The following is a 21450-nucleotide window of genomic DNA, read 5'->3' on the forward strand; positions in this document are numbered from 1 at the left end:
TATCTCTGCACAAATTTAATTGGATCAGACTTTAGAGGATCTCATGCCCCAGGACATTGTGAAAAATAATAGAGCAATCATCTGGAAATTAGTGAAGCCTAACAACTGGATGTGATACCAAATGAGGCAGACAGCTTAGAGAAATCAGGGAAAGAGAAAATCAAAGACAGCCTTGCTAAAATCACTGTCATCCCATGGTAACTTTGCACACTCCCAAGTCTTCACCCTCTGAGAAGAAACATCACAGGTTTCACATTGAGGGAGAAATATAATTCACTGAGAGAGGTCAGCCAAGTCACTAAACAAATGAAAAAGCAAACAAGAAAAACAGGACATGAGGGTGCAAATCCGACGTCGATATATTACCTAAAATGTTGCGTTTTTAACCAAAAATTACAAGACACACAAAGAAACAGGAAAGCATGATATATATACAAGAATAAAACCTGACGACAGAAACCGTGAGAGGGCCCATATATTGGATTTAAAAGACAAGGACTGTAAGCAGCTATTATAAGTATGTTCAAAGAACCTAAAAGAAATCATACTTAACTAAGTAAAGGAAGCTAGGATGGCAATGTCTCATCAAATAGAGCAAACCAATAGAGAGAGAGAAATTGTTTAAAAGAACCAAATAGAAATTCTGGAACTGAAAATTACACTAATTGAAGTAAAAATTTCACCAGAGGGGATTAAAAGTAGATTTGAACTGGCAGAAAAAAGAATCAGCAAACATGAAGAAAGATGGACAGAGATTACGCAATATTAAAAACAAAAAAATGAAGAAAATTGAACTGAGCCTTAGAGAAATGTGGGACACCATTAACAACATCAACATATGTGTAATGGGACTGTGAGAAGAAGAGAGAAAGTAAAGAATAGAAAAGCGATTCAAAGAAATAACAGCTAACATATTTCCAAATTTGACGTAAATGATAAATTTAAACATCAAAAAAACTAAATTAACTCTAAATAATATATGTGCAAAGAGATTCATATCCAGTCGTCATAGTAAAAATGCTGAAATACAATTACAAAGAGAAAATCATGAAAACAGCAAGAGAAAAATAACTTACGTGTAAAAGAACCCCTCTAAGACTTAAAGTTGACTTCTCATCAAAAACAATGGAAGCCAGAAGGCACTGGGATGACATTCAAAGCACTGAAAGAAAAAAATAACTGTCTACCAACAATCTTATATCCAGCAAAACTATATTTCAAAAAAAATGAAGGCAAAATAGAGACATTCTCAGACAAAGTGATTTTGTTGCTAGTGAACCTGCCTTACAAGAAATACTAAAGGAAGCTTTCAAACTGAAAGGAAGTGACTCCAAATGCTAATTTAAATCCACAGGAAAAAACAAAGAGCACTGATAAAAGTAATTATGCAATTATAAAAGTATAAATACATATTTCTTCTCCCTCTTTCTCTTAAGTGATTTAAAAACAACTGTATAAAAACAGTGTGTATAGTATTTTAGGGCATATAAAAGGTTGAATAGTAATATATTGGAAAAAAAACATCAAAAAAGGTGTTAGTGGGAGTAAAGCTGTATTAGAGTAAGTCAATCATACCATATGGTAACTCAAATCCACAGAAACAAAGGGAGCTAGAAATAGTAAGAATGTTAATATTTCTGTAAACACATATTTGCTCTCCTTTCTTTTCTAAGCTTCTTTTGTAGACATAAAAGTTATATAAAGTAATCATAGCAATGTATTGTTGGGTTTCTGATATATACAGATGTAATATGCATAACTATTATGGTACAAAAAGGAGGAAGAGGGAATAGAGGTAATAGGAGTAATATTTCTGCATCTCACAAGATTGGTTTAACATTCTAAAAATCAATGTAATATATCATATTAAGAGATTAAAGGAAAAGAAAAATTAGTATTTCAATAGATGATGAAAAAGCAGTTGGCAAAATTACACATCCTTTCATTTTAAAAATAAACTCTTAACAAACTATAAATAGAAGGGAAAACTAATTAAAGACATTTATGATAAACATACAGCTAACAACATATCCAATGGTGAAAGGCTCAATTATTTTTACCCAAGATTGAGAAGAAGTTTAAGATACTCACTTTCAGTGCATTTATTTATCATCGTACTGGAGGTCCTAGCTACTACAATATCGGAAGAAAAAAATAAAAGGAATATATATTTGGAAGAAAAAATAAAACTGTTTTTATTTGCAGATGACATAATCATGAATTTAGAAATTCTAAGGAATCTACATAAAAGCTACTAGAACTAATAAATTAACTAGGTTGCAGGATACAAGTTCACCATATACAAAAACCATTGTATTTCTACTTAATAGGAACTAGTAATTATAACATGAAATTAAATAAACTTCATTCACAATGGCAAAACAAATACAAGTATTTCAGAATAAATTAAAAATGTGAAAAACTTGTATGAGAAACACTATGAAACATCACAAAGGAAATTTAAGTACTGTACTAAATACATGGATGGATGTGTCATATTCTTGGATTGAAAGAGACTCAGGTATTTTAAAGATGTTAACTCACCTCAATTAATATGTAGATTCAATGCAATCTCAATCAAAATCCTAAGACGCTTTTTTGAATAAATTGGCAATTTCAATTTATAAGTTACGTAGAAAGGCAAAGGACTTAGAATATCTAAACAACTTCCAAAAATGAACAAAGTTGGATGATTTATATTATCTGATATCAATAACTACTATAAAGCTACAGGATTCAAGACAATGTGGTATTGTTTTATGGTTAAACACACAGCTCAATGGAATGGAGATAAGAGTCCAGAAATAGACTCAAAAAAATTAGATCAATTTATCTTTGATAAACTTGCCAGTGAAATTCAACTGAGGTAAGATAGTCTCTTCAACAAATGATACAGCAAAAATTAGATATCTGTATGAAAAAAAATGAACCTCTACCTTTACCTCACATCATACACAAAAGTTAACTCAAAATGGATCATAGAGCTAACGCTAAGAAGGAACATTATTAAACTTCTATAAAAAATATAGAATAAAATCTCTGTGACATCAGGTCAAATATTTGTTAAATAGAACACCAAAAGCACAAAAGATATAAGAAAAATTTAATAAAACGGACTTCAAGATAATAAATATGCTATTAGAAAGACATAGCTAAGAAAACAAAATACAAGCCACAAACTGGGAGAAAATTGTTCCAAAACACAGATCCAACCAAGAGACTGCATCTAGAATATATAAAGAACTTATACAATTCAATAGTAAGGAGACAAACAATGCCATAAATAAATAAGCAAATCTGCAGACACTTCAGAAAAGAGGATAGACATGTGATCAATAAACTTGTACAAAAGATGTTCAACATCAATAGTCATCAGATAAATGTAGATTAAAACCAAAATGTGATACCACTGCATACACACTAGAATGGATAAAATAAAATAAGACTGACACTCCCAACTGTTGTTGAGTTTTTGGGGAAAGTAAAACTCTTATCCACTGCTGGTGTGAAGGCAAAATTGTTTAGCCATTTTGGAAAAACAGCATGGCAATACTCTAAGTTAAATATATTTGTACTAAACAACCCAGGTGTTCTGCTCCTAGATGTTTAGCCAAGAGAAATGAAAATATATTTCTATGCAAAAATGTGAACAAGAACAGTCACAGCAACATCATTCATAATAGCCCCCAAACGGAAGCAAATCAAACATCCAAAAACTGGTAAATGAATAAACAAATTATGGTACATGATACCATGGAATGCAATCCAGCAAGAGAAAGGAATAAACAATTTATATATTCAATAACATACATGTATCTCAAATTCCTTATGCTAAGTGAAAGAAATAAAATGAAAAAGATTTCACTTATATGAAATGCTATGAAAGGCAGACCTATTTTATGAGAAAGCATTCTAATGGTTGCCTGAGTCCAGGGCTGGGATAGAAGATTGAATGCAAGGGAGCATGAGGGTATTATTTAGGATGATAGAACTGTTCTGTATCTTGACAATGTATACATAGTTGTATACTATTACTGAAATCTATCAAAATTTACACTTAAAATTGGTGAATTTTATTCTATATAAAATTATACATTAATAAACAATAAAGAAGGAAAAGTTGATACGTAAATATCATTAGGTGTCAGGAAAAATGCAAACTAAAACCACAATGAGATACCAATACACTCCACCAAGATGGCTAAAAGTAAAAAAGGGCTGACAATTGCAAATATTGGTGAAGTTGCTGAACAATCAGAACTGTTATATAATGGTTGGTGGCAGCATAAAGGTTTATAAGACTTTGGGCAAAGGTCTGTCAATTTTTCATAAAACTAAAAATACCCCTCCCTATAAACCAGTATTTGCATTCTTAAGTATTTATCCAAGAGAAATGAAAATGTATGTCCACAGACTTGTACATGGATGTTAATAGCAGATTTATAATAACCCAAAACTAGAAATAATCCAGGTGTCCATCTGTAGGAGAATGGGTAAACAAACTGTGATATATTCATATAATGTAATACTCCTCAGCAATAAGAAGTAGTGAAACACTGATACACCAAATGGGTAGATCTAAAAAACAGTTTGCTTATGAAAGAAAAACGTCATGCACAGAGGAATACACACCACATCATCCCACATGCATGAAGTTCTAGAACATGTAGAATTAATCTGCGGTAGAAAAAAATTAAAATAGTGATTCCCTCAGGTTGGAGTGGGAAACGGCATGAGGAAATTTTGGGGGAATGGAATATTTTATAACTTGGTAGGGGCTTGGGTTACATGGGCATATGAATTAGTAAATTCTCATTGAAAGTACACTTAAGAATTGCAAATTTCACTGTATGTAGATTTTACCTTGAAAGAAATGTCAACAAATATGAAACACTAGTTAAAAATGACAGCTAAAATGCTGTATCATAAATTCATATTTAGGTGAAAAAATAAAGGTTCTTTGGGGGGCGTGAGGAATATTGGCCTTGAGCTAGCATCTGTTGCCAATCTTCTTTCTGCTTGAGGAAGATTGTCACTGAGCTAACATTTGTGCCAATCTTCATCTATTTTACGTGGGATGCCGCCACAGCATGGGTTAATGAGTGGTGCTAGGCCCGCGCCTAGGATCCAAACCTGCAAATCCTGGGCAGCCAAAGCAGAGTGTGCAAACTTAACCACTACGTGGCCTGGCCAGCCCCTGATAAATTGTTTTTAACAATAATAAATCCCAATGAATGTCATATGAAATCAAGCGAGAGAGCTGCTTGTGTGTTTTGAGCTTGAGCAGTGACTGTCAGATTTTCTGTCACACACACAAAATGTATTTTACATACATGCATATACATGTGTATACATATGTGTGTTTCAGCATGGAGAATGATGCAAATGATCTGAAGTTCTAAAAAATGCCTAAAGAAAAAGTTCAGAAGAGGGAGGTTGCTTGGGGATGTTACTATGTTTTCAGTGTTCAGTTTTACTGATTTTGTCTAGTTAGGCTGAGAAAACATTGTTTAAAAAGTCAATGTAGAAAATCAATACATAAAACCCACAGACAATATTATCGTAATCAACCCAGAGAATCAATTGAAAATTTTTGAAAAATGATAAAGTAGTTCAGAAAATTGTAAATAGATAAAAAACAAATATACAAGATATTGCAATTCATTATCTGAGAGGCTGTTTGGCTTCTTAATGGTGGCAGCACTGGCCAGATGGCCATATGTCTCACTTCAGGCTTCTAGATCCTATTTCCAACACTTCTGGAAGAAAAGAATTAAGATTTAACTCAAAGAAAGGTTTTGACAAGGTTTCTGGATGCCCAAGGGACCTCCCCTTCTGCTCTGCCTGAAGGACCCTTCCCTCCATCCTTCCATCCCGGCTGGCGGGGCCTCATGGTCTTCTCAGCCCCCAAAACCCCACGTGAGGCCCTGGCCTCAGAGGATGCTCAGTGACCTGGAGGTGGGGCTGCACATGTCAGCAACAGGCCCCCCTCGCCAAGGGCACTCATCAGAACTCCAGTGAGGTAATGATAGCAATGGAGCAACAATATTGAGGACTGTTAAGGCTTCACCTTGCACTGGCTGCCTGGCCTTGCACAAGTAACCTAAGTCTCAGGTCTCATCTATGATGTGCAGAGATACTAGTGTGTGCTAATAGAGTTGGCCCTGAGAACTGGAATGAATGAGTAAAAAGCTTTGAAGAGTGTTTACCTAAAAAAAGGGAAGAAAGAAATTCATTGCCTATGTTAAAGCTACAATAATTGAAAAGGTATGGAATAGGTTCTAAGAATCATAACTCACTGGTAGAAATACTGCTTAGTTAATTCCTTATTTGAGAAGGAAAATAATTAAATAAAATCCTCACTTCATTGCCCTTACCATCACACATTCTGCATTGGTTCAAGAGTAGGAATCTAAAACCAACTTTAAAACTTCTGTTCAGCTGTGGAGATATCCATGGTGTACTCAATAGAAGGTGTATAGCAGGATCCCATTCTTGTAAGCATATACTTTCAAATATATCTATATTTATTTATTTAACAGGTAGATTTCCTATCAGTTTGAAGGTAAAAATTGAACTTCATCTTAGCAATACATGTAAAGTCAGTCATACTAGTACTAGGTATGGTTATATTAGTAGAGTAGTTGTAATTGTAATAATGATCATTTGATGAATGATTACATACCTGGGAGACAAGGTACATGAAACATTTCTGTGGTTAGACACTCACAACCCAGAACTGAATAAACTTTTAGTAACTCTACAGCCCTGATTTGTCATGAGGCAACATCTGAAAATACTTTTGGAACCTGAAAAGAAACACAGAAGCAAAAACAATATCATCAAAAGATTAGATCCATATGTGCCAAAACCCATTTAATTAGGATGTATTGCTTTTCTATTTGCAAACTTACCAGACTACCAAAAAAGAGCTTCTTTCAGGAATTCCTCTGACGAGATAAAAGTAACCCATACACTACAGTGTCCTGTTTTTCATACCAAAAAGTCTCCAGAGGGCAGTGACTCAGGAGGACACAGTGATGACACAGGATGTACTGGAAGCCAAGTCCTTCAAAAATCCAGATGTTACCACCAAGTTCTCAGAGTAAAAATGAATCAGTATAAAAGAAAGTCTGAGAAAGACTTAGGAAGATGTGATTTAAAAAGTTAACAATTAAGGTGCTATCCACCTATTTTGCTACTCTATGGTAAAGCAGTTGATAAAAGGTCTACGTGTTTAGAAGGTTTATTTAATTCTACTTCATAAAACCTTTAAATGCAATTCTCCAACTAAAGTGGGCTAAAAATGATACAAAATGATAGAGATGTAAGTTGAGTTGGCAAAAGTAGGCATGTTAACTGTCCACCACCAATAATCAGTCAGCACAAATGATGGGGATAAGAATATAATCAACACAAAAAGAAATAGAAATAGAAATGCTAGGAATAAACCTATAACATTCATTCTACCTATCTATGAAGACCACAGCATGACTTTCCTGAAGAAAACAAAATCTGTATAGCACATACTCACATCAGATGAGCAAGTTCTACTTTGTAAAGATTTTCATTTTGCCCAAAGTCCCTCATTGCAAAAGCAATGTCAGAAAGTTAAATGTTACATTCAGGGAAATTTGACAAAGTAATGCTATTTTTTAATGCCTATATATAAATGAATCAGATTATCCCAGAAATCCTCAAAAATGAAGAATGAGGAGGATCATTTCACAAACCAGATCCTACATGGTAATATCAAAATTAAAGAAAGTAATCAACATATGGAGTTATTGCCCAAATAACTCACAGAGACTTTGCTATAAAAGAATTGTGTGTTGTTGCAGCATAAGGGAAAACATGTAAAAGGTTAAAAAAATTGCATCCTTAGTTTCTATCACTAACCTTAAAGTTGATACCATGAAATAGTTACATTTTAAACTTTAACCAGAAAAAGCATTTGATGTAGTAGGATATCAGTCTTTTTCACACTCATGGTTTCACCATATTACACAAAGCTCAGGGCATAATCCCATCTGTTGAAAAATGAAGCCACATTACACATACTCACAGAAATACATGTCAGTTTCTTTTCTTTTTCTTTCTTGTTTTGGGAGGGGGTGAGGAAGACTGGCCCTGAGCTAATATCTGTTGCCAATCTTCCTCTTTTTGCTTGAGGAAGATTTTCCCTGAACTATCAGCTGTGTCAATCTTCCTCTATTTTGTATATGGGACACCACCATAGCATGGCTTGACAAGTGGTGTGTAGGCTTGGCCTGGGATCCAAACCCACGAACCCCTGGCCACCGAAGCAGTGTGTGTGAACTTAACCACTACACCAATGGGCTGGCCCCTTGTCAGCTTCTTTTAAGATGACATGGAATATGTATTAGGGTTCTCCAGAGAAACAGGACCAATCAGATTTACACACACAAACATAAAGAGGAGAGTGAGAGAAAAAGAGATTTATTTGAAGGAATTGGCTCACGTGATTGTTTGGGCTGGTAAGTCTGAAATCTGCAGAGCAGCCTGGCAGAGTGGAGACCCAGGGAAGAGCTGATGTTGCATCTCGAGTCCCTGTGGCAGTCTGGAGGCAGAATCTCCTCTCCCTTGGGGGACCTGGCCTTCAACTGTTTGGATGTGGCTCACCCACACTATAGAGGGTAATCTGCCTTACTTAAAGTCTACTGATTTGAATCCTAATTCACAGCAACATCTATACTCGTGTTTGACCAAATTTGGGTACCACAGCCTGGCCAAGATGACACACAAAGTTAAACACCACAGTATATGTTTGTTCAAAAGGAGAAAATGGATTTGAACATTAAGGTTTAACAAAGTAAACACTATTAAAATGTAAATGTGGAATATGCAGATCTATCCACATATATCTCTTTGATTCTCTGGTCACTGTGAGACAAAAATATTTTTATCATGAAAAAATAATACAAAAAACTCCAACATGAATATTCAACTCTCTTTCTATGGGGGAAATAACCAAGTCTCTTAACTTTACTCTCACCAGTGCTTCCTATCTGTAAGAAAACGGTCATAAATTTTAATGTTAAGACAGCCATAATTATTAAACACTAATAACGACCATCTTTAACACTGGCTTAATGCTAACTTACCTGCCAATCCGGGTGCTTAGATTTCATTCACATGTTAAATTCATCCTCAACACACTTCATCATAAAAATTGTTATTAATTATAGAATTGGTGTTAAAGGTGAGGAGATATATTCTAAATGTTTCTGTAACCTAGTGAAAGACACATCAATGACTATATTCTCATATCATTAATTTCCACCACTATCAAAGCAAATTCCTCACACGTAAACAAAGAAATCCTGCATTTAAGTGAAAAGCAATTTTACTCTGCCCCTGCCCATCATTCATGCTAGAGTTCTCCAGGTGTCTTGGGTCCCAGTGGCAAGGAAAAGGAACTGCATCAACTGGAAGCAACCTTACTCCAGGTAGTACAAACAAAATGTTGCTTCTTTTACAACTTTAAAATCAGCAGTGCAATCAGGTCTAACCTGGTGAAACTCAAGAGTGACCTAAACAAAGAAGATAATAATTGAGTGATAACAATAGCAGGAACCAAAATGCATATCAATATAAAATGCAATCATCTGAAGAGTGTCAACATGGATGAAGAAGAGAAGCTGAGTTCAAAGCAACAGAGGCATGGATAAAGCCCTACTGTATAATTTGAAATTGTGGCTGAAAAAATCAAAATTTTTTGTCATTTGTAGCCATTAACCTATACCCTCCACAATGTGTTCCCTCAGTCTTCAAGGCTTGAATTGAATGAAAATGAATCTATCCAGGCATGAATATAAATGAAGTGTTCTAAAGAATAAGCAAATTAAATATATATATATATATCAATAAATATATGAAACAGAAATGAACCATTATGCCCTGGAAATTACAGTTAAACATGGGTATCTACATCTTTCGTGTAACATGAAAAATATAGCTGTGTGATGAACACCAAGCATACGGAATTGGCGAAATATGTGTTCTAGAAGAGCATGATCCTTACACGGTATTATTAAATTATCAAAATCATTTCCTCATTTTACTCAACTTGCTGAGAATTTTAAAATATCCATATGTATCAACAGAACAACATTATTTCTTAAAAAAGTTATGTCATATGTGATATAGCCAGGTCCTATAGCCATGAATATTGCCAGGGATACCACCCTGTTAAAAGGTGACCACGTAAAGTGTTGTCTGTGCTCCAAATAAACAGAGCAGGAGTAGGATCAGTACTAGTTAAACTCAGAGGAGCAGCAGCAGGGGTGATGGCAGTAGTAATCATAATTCACTTGCTGAAGGAATGCTTATTTAGGAGGTAATATACTTTGTTTTTCTTTCTTTTTTTAACAGCTTTATTGAGGTATAATTGATATACCAAAAACTGCACCCGGTTAGTGCATACAGCTTGATAAGTTTGGACATAAGCAAGCAACCAAGACACCCTCAAGACGGTGGCTATAAAGGGAACACGCATATTCAGCAATGAGGTAATAGAATTCAGAATTTCATGCAGATTTTTCTCATATATATTTTCTTATTTGACCATAACGAAAACATTTCTCTTAATAAAAAACATATATCTGATTATTAACATTAGTTAAACTATCGATTACTCATACCTAAATTTCTCTAGAAATTACTGTTTTACGAAGAGCTCATAGCAAACCTGGATGAGGACACAAAGCCATTTCAAATCATTATTTTAGAGCTTAGATCTCTGAATAAAATAAACCTTTGCAAGAGAAAACTTCAAGATTGCTAATTACTTAAAGCATTCAGAGAGAGATTACGTGAAATAAAATTTCACTGAAAACAATTTCAGAACCACATACAACTAGAACAGCAATTAGTGTCAAGAGTAAAATGGACGGGTGAAAAATAGAAAAAAATTAGAAGGCATGTTCACAAGAAAACCACTTATCAGAAAAAACGATAAATATACAAAATTATAAAACATATCAATAAAATCTAAAAATATGATGGTTACATATAAACCTATCACATCTTTTCCAGGTATCAATGAAGAAACTTGCAAATTTCTCCCACAAAACCCAAAACCAAGATTGTTTCCTTTACTCGGTATTTAGAGGCTGAGCAAGATACATTATGAGAATGCATTCTGATATCAATTGGGATAACCCTCATTGGCCCATGGCATAGTTAGACCCTAAAGGTCTTGAGGATGAGTGAGATCCAGGTGGGTTCAAGAAGGGAAGCTCAAGGACTGTTGCACCTCCACCGCAATTACTGGTCCTAGGGCTACGACAACAGTTTTTCTTAATGATCATCACTCAACCAAGAAGACACCAATTAAACCTAGTCTAAGTAATCGGCATCCTTCAGGCAGGGCACAACGCACAGCATGGATCAAGGTGGACAAGCTGCCCAGTCCTACATGCATTCTCAAATGTAGATTCCATCTCTCTCCTCTCCACATCATGATGATTGTACCCAAGATGTTTAGATAACCATAGAAAATGACAACTCACTACCTTCTGACTCGCAACCCTCCATTAGTGAGAATCCTCTCACCATATCCAGGGTTACTGGATGATCACGAGATCCAAGAGGGAACAAGCTTGCTCCTATTTTCTCTTCTTCTCCTAGGAAATAACTTCATCTACTCTGACATCTAAACATTCACATTATTACGAGTGTAGCAATGAAATGATATGGTGGATGCAGGGGATTCAGTTGGCAGCCATGGCCCTAGTGAGTTCAAGTTAGGCAGCTCAAGGACCCACCTCCAACCTCAGCACTCATACAAAGCCCGCCACAAACGTCGTTTGGCTTAGCATCACTCGTCCCAGACTGGTAACAATTCCATGTAGTCGTAATGAGGAGCGCCACTGTGGGCTGGAGATTGCATGAAGCATGGCTTCAAGCCGGAGGATCGCCACAATGCCCTTCGTGCTGTCATATGAAATTTACGTTTCTCTAAGCCAGTATCTTCATCAGCTTGGACAAACACAGGGTTGATATTATTAGAAATTGACCAGAGAAATCATCATTTCGATACCTGAGATCCAACCAGGGAGGCTGCACGACCCCCCAGAGTTGGAGGCAGGCACCTTACAGACACATCCATCTCCTTCCCCAGCACCAGTCTGAAGACCCTCCCAAATGTTGTTCTTGTTGAGCATTACTCCACCCAGACAGGCACTGATCATACCTCGTCTAAGTGATCAGTACCTTGCTGGGTAGGGCACTGCACACAGAATGGATCAAAATGGAGTATCTGCCCAGTTCTCCTCACATCTTCAAAAGTACCTTTCACCTCTGTGTCCCAAGCATGTCACAGTGACTGCAGCCAAGGTTTTCTATAACCCTAGACAGTGAAGACCCATTGCCCTCCAACAGCAACCTTCCCATAGTGAGAATCCCCTCAACTGCTCTATGTTTAGCAGATGACTAAGAGGAGCCACACAGAGCAAGCTTGTCCCTACTTCTTCTATTACAAAGTCTTTCCATCTCCTCTAACCTGTACGAGAGCACGCTGGTAGGAATGGCCCACTGAAATCATCTTGAGGATGCCTGAGATCCAGGTGGCTGTCAGGACTCCCCTGATTGCAAGGCAGGCCAGCTCAAGGATACCTGAAGCTCCACTCCTGTCACTGCTACCGGCCACCATCAATGTTGTTCTTGTTGGGCATCATTCTACCCAGAAAGGCAGTGACTACATGTCCTCTAAGTGATCAGTACCTTTCTGAGTAGGACACTGCACACAGCATGGCTAAAGTGGTAGATCCTGCCCCATCCCACTTACCCTCTCCAATGTAGCCCGCAGCTCTCTCCCCACATCATGATGACTGTACATGAGATGTTTCCATAACCCTGGACAGTGCCCACCCACAGCCCTCCAAACTGCACTCTTCTCTCACTGGGGATCACCTCACCTCTTCCACGTTTACCGGGACAATTACAAGGACCCAAGACAACAGGCCTGCTCCTCTTTCCTAGTAGAAAGAATCTTCGTCTCTTTAACCTGTAGGTGTTCACAGAGTTAAGAAAGGACAACAATCCTCTCTAGCATGCCTGAGATCAACCCAGGTGGCTGTCTGGGCCCTGCTGAGTTCAAGGCACAAACTCAAGGACAAATGCATCTCCCTCCATTCACCAGTCTGAAGGCCTCCACAAATGTTGTTCTTGTTGAGCATTACTCTACCCAGACAGGTACTAATTACATGTAGGCTAAGTGATCAGTACCTTCCGGGTAGGGCACTGCACACAGCATGGCTCAAGGTGGAGGATCTGCCCAGTCCTCCACACACTCTCAGATGAAGCATTCGTTGTCTCCCCACCATGTCATGACGACTGTACACAACATTTTTCCATAACCCTAGAAAATACTGATTGACTGCCATCCAATTTGATTCTCTTCCTTAGTGGGGATCTGCTCACCTGCTCTATGCTTACCTGGATGAACATATGGATGCAGAGAGGACTTGTTTCCTCTAGTTTCCTATGATGCTATTAGGAATAATCTTCACCTTCTCTAACCTGTAGGTGTTCACAACATTAGGAACATACCACAGCAATCATCTTGAGGATGCCTGAGTCCTAGGTGGATGCCAGCGCCCTCCTGGGGTTAAGGCAGGAAGCTCCACAACACCTCAATCTCCACTCCCACACCTGCTCTGAAAGACACCCCGAACGTTGTTCATGTTGAGCATCGCTCTACCCAGATGGCACCGACTACACTTAATCTACGTAATCGGAACCATTCTGGGCAGGGCGCTGCACACAAAATGGCTCAAGGTGGAGGACGGGCACAGTCCCCCTTGCAGTTGCAAATGTACATTTCATAACCCTCCCCATGAAATCCTTGTGATTGTAGTCCAGATTTTTCCATGAACCTAGATAATACTGACCCACTGCACTCCAACTTGCAAACCTCCCTAGTGGAGATCACTTCACCTCTTCTCTGTTTACATGGATAATTATGAATTCCCAGGGAGAACAAGCTTGCTCCTCTTTTGTCTCTTTCTATTAGGAGGCATCTTCTACTCTAACTCATAGGTGTGTGCACTGTTATAAACAGAGCCAGGAAATCATCTAGAAGATGACCGAGATCAGACCCAGTTAGCTGAAAGTGACCTCTTGTACTCTGGGTCAGCAGCTCAAGAAAACATGCATTTCATCCCTATCACCAGACTGAAGGAAACCTCAGACGTTGTTCTGGTTGAGTGTTAGTCTACCCAGACAGGCACAATCACAAATAGTCTTAGTGATCCGTACCTTTATGTGTAAGGCCCTGCACAAAGGATGGCTCAGGTGGAGGAACTGCCCCGTTCCGCACACATTATGAAATATAGATCTCACCTCTGTCTCTACCAGGTCACAATGACTATGTCCACGTGGGTCTCTAACCCTAGACAATGACGACCCACTGCCATCCAACTGCAACCCTCCCGCAGTGAGAATCCCCTCACCTGCTATACATGTACAAGAGGATTATGAGGATCCACAAAGAACAAGCTTGCCCCTATTTTCTCTTCTTCTGGTAGGAGGTCTTTTCATCTTCTCTAACCTGTACGAGAGCACGCTGGTAGGAATGGCCCACTGAAATCATCTTGAGGATGCCTGAGATCCAGGTGGCTGTCAGGGCCCTCCTGAGTGCAAGGCAGGCCAGCTCAACGATACCCACAGCTCCACTCCTATCACTGGTACTGGCTGCCACCAATGTTGTTCCTGTTGAGCATCACTCTACCCAGAAAGGCACCAAATACACGTAGTCTAGGTGATCAGTACATTTCTGGGTAGGACACTGCACACATCGTGGCTAAATAGCTGGGACCTGAATAATCCACCTCACACATTCAAATGTGGCCTTGGTCTCTCTCATCACAACATGATGACTGTACACATGACTTTTCATAATCCTGGAAAACACTGACACACTGCCTTCCAATTTGATTCTCTTCCTGCTTGGGGTCTGCTCAGTGCTCTCTACCCAAATGACTATGAGGACCCAGAAAGAAAAACCTTCCTCCAGTTCTCCATTCTTCTATTAGAAATCATCTTCATCTTCTCTAACTTGCAGGTGTACACATTTTTAGCAATCGACCACAGCAATCATCTTGGGGATGCCTGAGATCTACATTGATGCCAAGACCTTCCTGAAGCCAACGCAGGAGGCTCAACAACACTTGAAGCTCTATTCCCATCACCTATACAAGTCAGCAAAACATTGCTTGTAACAAGCATCACCCTATCTAGAAGGCACCGACTACACATATTCAAAATAATCAGCACCATTCTGGGCAATGCATTGAATACAGCATAGCTCAAGGTGCAGGTCAAACCCAATGCCCCTCGCACTCTCAAAGGTTGATTTCCTCTTCGTCCCCACCACATCATGACTGTTCCCAAGAATTTACCATAAGCCTAGAAAGCGTCGACCCAATGCCCTCCAACTTACTTCCAGTTCTGAGTGGGCATCACCACACCTGCTTTAGGTTTCCCTGAATAACAATGAGGACCCAGAGAGAACAAGCTTGTGCCTACTTTCTATTGGGAAGACACTTAATTTGCTCCCACCTCTAGGTGTTAACATTGTTAGGAATGAATGAAAGCAATCATTTTGAGGACACCTGTGATCAAACCCACGTGGCTGTCAGGGCCATCCTGAGTTCAAGGCACACAACTGAAGGACACGTGCATCTGCTTCTCCATCTCCATCACCGGTCAGAAGGCCTCCAAAATTGATGGTCTGCTTGAGCATTACTCTACCCGGACAGGTACTAATTACACGTAGGCTAAGTGATAAGTACCTTCTGGGCAGGGCACTGCATACAGCATGGCTCAGGGTGGAGGATCTGCCCAGTCCTTCTCACACTCTCAGGTGAAGCTTTCATTCTCTCCCAGCACAACATGTTGACTGTACACAAAATATTTCCCCAACCCTAGCAAATCTTCACTGCCATTTAACTTGATTCTCTTCCTCAGTGGGGATCGGACCACCTGCTACATGTTTACCTGGAAGAAGATGTGGATCGAGAGAGGACAAGCTTCCTCCACTTTTCTATTCTGCTATGAGGAATAATCTTCATCTTTTCTAACCTGTAGGTGTTCAAAACGTTAGGAACGGAAAACAGCAATCATCCTGAGGAAGGCTGTGATGCAGGTGGATGCAAGGCCCTTCTGAGGTCAAGGCAGGAAGCTCAACAACACCTGAAGCTCCACTCTAAACACTGGTCATAAGGCCAATAGGAACGTCGTTCGTGTTGAGCATTACGCTACCCAGAAGGTGCCGAATACATGTACACTAGTATTCGGCACCATTCTGGGTAGGGCACTGCACGCTGCATGGCTCAAGGTGGAGGAACAGCCCAGTCCCCTTCGCGCTGTCCGATGCAGGTTTCGTGCCTCTCCCAACCACATCATGGTGACTGTAACCAAGATTATTCCATAACCTTAGACAATGCTGACCCACAGCCCTGCAACTTCCAACGCTTCTTCCGTGGGGATCACGTCACCTCTGCCTGTACTTTGACGACTACGAGATCCCAGAGAGAACAAGCTTGCTCCTATTTTCTCTTCTTCTCCTAGGAAATAACTTCATCTACTCTGACCTCTAAAAATTCACATTATTACTAATGGAGCAATGAAATCATATGGTGGATGCAGGGGATTCAGTTGGCAGCCATGGCCCTAGGGAGTTCAAGTTAGGCAGCTCACCCAGCACTCATACAAAGGCCACCACAAAGGTCATTTGGCTGAGCATCATCCATCCCAGACTGGTACCAATTACATATAGTCGAAATGAGGAGCGCCACTCTGGGCTGGACAGAGCCTGAAGTATGGCATCAAGGTGGAGGATCGACACAATGCCACTCGTGCTGTCATATGAAACTTACATTTCTCTAAGCCAGTATCTTCATTTGCTCCATCATACAGGGTTTGAAATTGTTAGGAACGGACCACAGAAGTCATCATGTGGATACCCGAGATCCAACCAGGGCGTCTGCACGACCCCCAGAGGTGGAGGCAGGCACCCTACGGACACATCCATCTCCATCCCCAGCACCACTCTGATGACGCTTCCAAACGTTGTTCTTGTTGAGCATTACTCCACCTAGACAGGCACTGATCATACCTCGTCTAAGCGATCAGTACCTTGCTGGGTAGGGCACTGCACACAGAATGGATCAAAGTGGAGTATCTGCCCAGTTCTCCTCACATCCTCAAAAGTACCTATCATCTCTCTGTCCCAAGCATGTCACAGCAGCTGCAGCCAAGGTTTTCTATAACCCTAGACAATGAAGAGCCAGTGCCCTCCAACAGCAACCTTCCCACAGTGAGAATGCCCTCACCTGCTCTATGTTTAGCGGATGACTAAGAGGATCCAAACAGAGCAAGCTTGTCCCTACTTCCTCATCTTGCATTAGGAAGGTTTTTCCATCTTCTCTAACCTCTATGAGAGCACACTAGTAGGAATGGCCCACTGAAATCATCTTGAGGATGCCTGAGATCCAGGTGGCTGTCAGGACTCCCCTGATTACAAGGCAGGCTAGCTGAAGGACACCTGAAGCTCCACTGCTGTCACTGCTACAGGCCACCATCAATGTTGTTCTTGTTGAGCATCATTCTACCCAGAAAGGCAGTGACTACTTGTCCTCTAAGTGATCAGTACCTTTCTGAGTAGGACACTGCACACAGCACGGCTAAAGTGGTAGATCCTGCCCCATCCCACTTACCCTCTCCAATGTAGCCCGCAATGCTCTCCTCACATCATGATGACTGCACACAAGATATTTCCATAACCCGGGACAGTGCCCACCCACTGCCCTCCAAACTGCACTCCTCTCTCACTGGGGATCACCTCACCTCCTCCACATTTACCGGGACAATTACAAGGACCCAGAGACAACAGGCTTGCTCCTCTTTCCTATCAGAAAGAATCTTAGTCTTCTCTAACCTGAAAGTGTTCACATATTTAGGAAATGACGACAGCCATCCTCTGTAGGATGCCTGAGATCAAACCCAGGTGGCTGTCAGGTCCTTCCTGAGGGCAAAGCACACAACTCAAGGACAAATGCATCTCTATCCCATTCAGCAGTCTGAAGGCCTCCACAAATGTTGTTCTTGTTGAGAGTTACTCTACCCAGACAGGTACTAATGACACATAGGCTAAGTGATCAGTACCTTCCAGGTAGGGCACCACACACAGCATGGCTCAAGGTGGAGGATCTGCCCAGTCCTCTTCACACTCTCAGATGAAGCTTTCGTGGTCTCCCCACCATGTCATGATGACTGTACCCAACATTTTTCCATAACCTCAAACAATGATGACCCACTGCCGTCCAACTTCCTATGCTCCTGATGTGGGGATCACCTCCCCTCCTCTGTGTTTACTTGGATGATTACCAGGTCCCAGATGGAACAAGCTTGCTACTAATTCTCTCTTCTTCTCGTAGGAAATACCTGTATCCACCATAAGCCCTAAACATTCCCATTATTATGAAAGGACCAATGAAGTCATAACCTGGATTCAGGGGATTGATTTGGCAGCCACTGCCCTAGTGAGTTCAAGTTAGGCAGCTCAAGGACCCATCTCCACCACCGTTACTAATACAAAGGCCACCAGCAACACTGTGTGGTTGAGCATCACTCGTCCCAGACAGGTACTAATGAAATGCAGTCTGAATGACGAGCACCATGCTGTGCCAGACAGCGCTTGAAGCATGGCTTCAAGCTGGAGGACCCTCACAAGGACCCTTGCACAGACATACGAAATTTACATTTATCTAAGCCGACATCTTCATCCTCTCAAGCACACAGGCGTTGCATTGCTGGGAATGGAAAACGGAAATCCTCTTGCGGATACCTGAGATCCAACCATGGTGGCTGCACGGCCCCCGAGAGTTGGAGGCAGGCACCTTACAGACACATCCATCTCCATTCCCAGGAGGAGTCTGAAGACCCTCCCAAACGTTGTTCTTGTAGAGCATTACTCCACCCAGACAGGCACTGATCACATGTAGTCTAAGTAAGTGATCAGTACCTTACTGGGTAGGGCACTGCACACAGAATGGCTCAAAGTAGAGAATCTGCCCAGTTCTCCTCACATTGTCAAAAGTACCTTTCATCTCTGTCCCAAGACTGTCACAAGGACTGTACCCAAGTTTCTCTACAACCCTATACAAGAAAGACCCAGTGCCCTCCAAATGCAACCCTCCCTCAGTGAGAATCCCCTCACCTGCTCTATATCTACCAGACAATCATGAGGAGCCACAGAGAAGAAGCTTGCCCTTATTTTCTCATCTTCTATTAGGAACTCTTTTCATCTTCTCTAACCTGGACGAGATCATGATGGTAGGAATGACCCACTGAAATCATCTTGAGGATGCCTGAGATCCAGGTGGCTTCCCAGGGCCCTGCTGACTGCAAGACAGGCCAGCTCAAGGATACCTGCAGCTCCACTTCCATCACTGCTACTAGCCACCACCCAGGTTCTTCCTGTTGAGCATCAGTCCACCCAGGAAGGTACCAACTACATGTAGTCTAAGCGATCACCACCTTTCTGAGTAGGACACTGCACACAGCATGGCTAAATTGAGAGAACCTGCCCAATCCACTCGCCCTCTCCAATGGAGCTCCATCTCTCTCCCCACATCAAGATGACTTTACACAAGACGTTTCAATAGCCCTGGACAGTGCCCATCCACTGCCTCCAAGTTGCACTCCTCTCTCACTTGGGATCCCCTCACCTCTTCTACGTGTACTTGGGTAATTATGAGGACACACGGAGAGAACAAGCTTGCTCCTCTTTCCTATTAGGAAGAATCTTCCTCTCTCTAACCTGTAGGTGTTCACAGAGTTAAGAAAGGACAACAACAATCCTCTCTAGCATGCCTGAGATCAACCCAGGTGGCTGTCTGGGCCCTGCTGAGTTCAAGGCACAAACTCAAGGACAAATGCATCTCCCTCCATTCACCAGTCTGAAGGCCTCCACAAATGTTGTTCTTGTTGAGCATTACTCTACCCAGACAGGTACTAATTACATGTAGGCTAAGTGATCAGTACCTTCCGGGTAGGGCACTGCACACAGCATGGCTCAAGGTGGAGGATCTGCCCAGTCCTCCACACACTCTCAGATGAAGCATTCGTTGTCTCCCCACCATGTCATGACGACTGTACACAACATTTTTCCATAACCCTAGAAAATACTGATTGACTGCCATCCAATTTGATTCTCTTCCTTAGTGGGGATCTGCTCACCTGCTCTATGCTTACCTGGATGAACATATGGATGCAGAGAGGACTCGTTTCCTCTAGTTTCCTATGATGCCATTAGGAATAATCTTCATCTTCTCTAACCTGTAGGTGTTCACAGGATAAGGAAGAGACCACAGCAATCATCTTGAGGATGCCTGAGTCCTAGGTGGATGCCAGGGCCCTCCTGAGGTCAAGGCAGGAAGCTCCACAACACCTCAATCTCCACTCCCACACCTGCTCTGAAAGACACCCCGAACGTTGTTCATGTTGAGCATCGCTCTACCCAGATGGCACTGACTACACTTAATCTACGTAGTCAGCACCATTCTGGGCAGGGCCCTGCACACAAATGTCTCAAGGTGGAGAAGAGGCCAAATCTCCCTGTACTTGCAAATTTACATTTCATAACCTTCCCCATCAAATCCTCATGATTATAGTCATGATTTTTCCGTGACCCCAGACAATGATGACCCACTGGCCTCCAACTTAGAAACCTCCCTAGTGGGGATCACCTCACCTCCTCTCTGTTTACATGGATAATTATGAGTTCCCAGAGAGAACAAGCTTCCTCCTCTTGTGTCTCTATTAGGAGGTACCTTCTTCTACTCTAACTCATTGGTGTGTGCACTCGTATGAAAGGACCACTGAAACATCATTGAAGATGACTGAGATCAGATCCTGTTAGCTGAAAGGAACCTCTTGCATTGTGGGTCAGCAGCTCAAGGAAACATGCATTTCATCCCTATCATCAGACTGAAGGCAACCTCAGACGATGTTCTCGTTGAGTGTTAGTCTACCCAGACAGGCACAATCACAAATAGTCTTAGTGATCCGTACCTTTATGTGTAAGGCCCTGCACAAAGGATGGCTCAGGTGGAGGAACTGCCCCGTTCCCCACAGATTTTGAAATATGGCTCTCACCTCTGTCCCCACCAGGTCTCGATGACTACGTCCATGTGCTTCTCTAACCCTAGACAACAACAACCCACTGCCCTCCAACTGCAACCCTCGCGTCATGAGATTCGCTTCACCTGCTCTAAGTGTACGAGATGACCATGAGGATCCACCAAGAACAAGCTTGTCCCTATTTCCTCTTCTTCTCTTAGGAAGTCTTTTCATCTTCTCTACCCTGTGTGACAGCACACTGGTAGAAATGGCCCACTGAAATCATGTTGAGGATGCCTG

General features: G+C 41.0%; 1 long non-coding RNA gene and 9 other non-coding genes across 10 annotated transcripts in view; all 10 read right to left on the reverse strand.

The window, feature by feature from the left end:
* Nucleotides 1–12003, reverse strand: part of LOC111771641 (uncharacterized) — a 53942-nt gene extending 41939 nt beyond the window's left edge. The window contains exons 1-5 of the long non-coding RNA XR_002805559.2: nt 11790–12003; nt 6686–6809; nt 5649–5759; nt 2092–2133; nt 1077–1162 (exon numbers count right to left, since the gene is read on the reverse strand). This is a non-coding gene — a long non-coding RNA (uncharacterized lncRNA). The remainder of the gene's footprint in view (nt 1–1076; nt 1163–2091; nt 2134–5648; nt 5760–6685; nt 6810–11789) is intronic.
* Nucleotides 12004–12151: 148 nt separating this feature from the next.
* MIR8908D-2 (microRNA mir-8908d-2) lies at nt 12152–12290 on the reverse strand. The gene has a single exon (NR_128190.1). It is a non-coding gene; the product is annotated as a microRNA mir-8908d-2 (primary transcript).
* Nucleotides 12291–12657: 367 nt separating this feature from the next.
* Nucleotides 12658–12797, reverse strand: MIR8908F-1 (microRNA mir-8908f-1). Its single transcript, NR_128206.2, has one exon. It is a non-coding gene; the product is annotated as a microRNA mir-8908f-1 (primary transcript).
* A 368-nt stretch (nt 12798–13165) lies between these two features.
* Nucleotides 13166–13306, reverse strand: MIR8908B-3 (microRNA mir-8908b-3). Its single transcript, NR_128187.1, has one exon. It is a non-coding gene; the product is annotated as a microRNA mir-8908b-3 (primary transcript).
* Nucleotides 13307–15729: 2423 nt separating this feature from the next.
* MIR8908C-1 (microRNA mir-8908c-1) lies at nt 15730–15874 on the reverse strand. Its single transcript, NR_128178.1, has one exon. It is a non-coding gene; the product is annotated as a microRNA mir-8908c-1 (primary transcript).
* Nucleotides 15875–16258: 384 nt separating this feature from the next.
* Nucleotides 16259–16352, reverse strand: MIR8908K-2 (microRNA mir-8908k-2). The gene is given in 1 exon segment (NR_128194.2): nt 16259–16352. It is a non-coding gene; the product is annotated as a microRNA mir-8908k-2 (primary transcript).
* A 725-nt stretch (nt 16353–17077) lies between these two features.
* MIR8908A-1 (microRNA mir-8908a-1) lies at nt 17078–17214 on the reverse strand. The gene has a single exon (NR_128202.1). It is a non-coding gene; the product is annotated as a microRNA mir-8908a-1 (primary transcript).
* A 376-nt stretch (nt 17215–17590) lies between these two features.
* On the reverse strand, nt 17591–17731 carry MIR8908F-3 (microRNA mir-8908f-3). Its single transcript, NR_128188.3, is given in 1 exon segment — nt 17591–17731. It is a non-coding gene; the product is annotated as a microRNA mir-8908f-3 (primary transcript).
* Nucleotides 17732–19987: 2256 nt separating this feature from the next.
* MIR8908B-5 (microRNA mir-8908b-5) lies at nt 19988–20128 on the reverse strand. Its single transcript, NR_128182.1, is given in 1 exon segment — nt 19988–20128. It is a non-coding gene; the product is annotated as a microRNA mir-8908b-5 (primary transcript).
* Nucleotides 20129–20495: 367 nt separating this feature from the next.
* Nucleotides 20496–20640, reverse strand: MIR8908M (microRNA mir-8908m). The gene has a single exon (NR_128209.1). It is a non-coding gene; the product is annotated as a microRNA mir-8908m (primary transcript).
* Between the last annotated feature and the right edge of the window lie 810 nt (nt 20641–21450).

Source organism: Equus caballus, chromosome X (genome assembly GCF_041296265.1).
Source record: "Equus caballus isolate H_3958 breed thoroughbred chromosome X, TB-T2T, whole genome shotgun sequence".
Lineage (NCBI taxonomy): Eukaryota > Metazoa > Chordata > Mammalia > Perissodactyla > Equidae > Equus > Equus caballus.